This window comes from Octopus bimaculoides, chromosome 16 (assembly GCF_001194135.2).
Source record: "Octopus bimaculoides isolate UCB-OBI-ISO-001 chromosome 16, ASM119413v2, whole genome shotgun sequence".
NCBI lineage: Eukaryota > Metazoa > Mollusca > Cephalopoda > Octopoda > Octopodidae > Octopus > Octopus bimaculoides.
This window is the reverse complement of record NC_068996.1, coordinates 31052117-31053363: the sequence shown is the minus strand read 5'-3', so window position 1 is coordinate 31053363 and position 1247 is coordinate 31052117.

The window sequence follows — 1247 nt, the reverse complement described above, 5'->3', positions numbered from 1 at the left end:
ATTTTTCTAACATTTTTCTGGCATGATTTAAATATATACTTTAACCATGTAACACAAGCCTTCTGTAGTTTTTTCTCTCTTATTATCTTTTATACATCCAACCACGTGCTTTCACATACCAACTTTCTCACCTATATATATATATATATATATATATATATATATATATATACACACACATCTGTGTGAATATATGTGTGTGTGTGAGCATATGTGTGTGTATGTATATATATATATATATATATATATATATATATATGTGTGTGTGTGTGTGTATATGTATATGTATATGTATATATATATAAACGTACTTACGTGCATACATATACACGTACATATACCTACATAAACATGTCAACATTGCAGATTCTGTGTTGGGCTGAGGATTCACTACTGAATAAAATGTTTGTAGATTTTTTCCTGAAATCCAAAAATGTTGACTCAGTCTGTCTTGGAAATGCTCCACCAAACGTGCAACGTATTCTTCTGCGTATATAAAGATCTTTCAATTTTTGTCCTTGATGAGTACACTTTAACTACTTACGTATTCATTTCTCGACCAATTTGTTATATCATTTTGTCATCATTTCTGTTTTCTACTTTCAATGCATTTCTTTTAGCTTTATCGAACTTATTCTCTTTTTTTTTTTTTTTTTTTCAAATGTCCGTCTCATTTTTCTCCTGTGATGTTCTTTTTATCCTATCTTTTCTTCTGATTTTAGAATACCACCACCATGTTATAGACTTAATATAATCGTATACTAGAAGAATTTGGGAGTTGATAATACGTGAAAGGCTTCTTGCGTTGACTTTAACTATTTGTGATGTAAAATGAAGAGTAAGGTGGTGAGATGTTTTTCCTGTTTGATAAATTCTGGTGTCTATGGCTTTGGGAAAATGTTGTGCACTAAAATGAAAAGACGACTGGTAAGATTTGTACGTTAAACCTTAAATCGTGGCTGGAATTCGGGTAACTAGCTATGTTCATTGTATATTGAATCGACTCATTGCAATCGTTTTACATTGATGCGTCAATATCTTGCGTGTGTTATGATTTTAATCTCCTGGTTAGTGATTATGGAGTAGATTTTTGCATTTTAATCAGTCACGTTAAATTTCAACTCCGAGTAGTGATTAACACAGATTCAGCATTTAATATGTATATATTATATTCATATAAGTATATATATATACATGTGATGTGTATGTATGTACACACACACACACACACACACATATATATATAT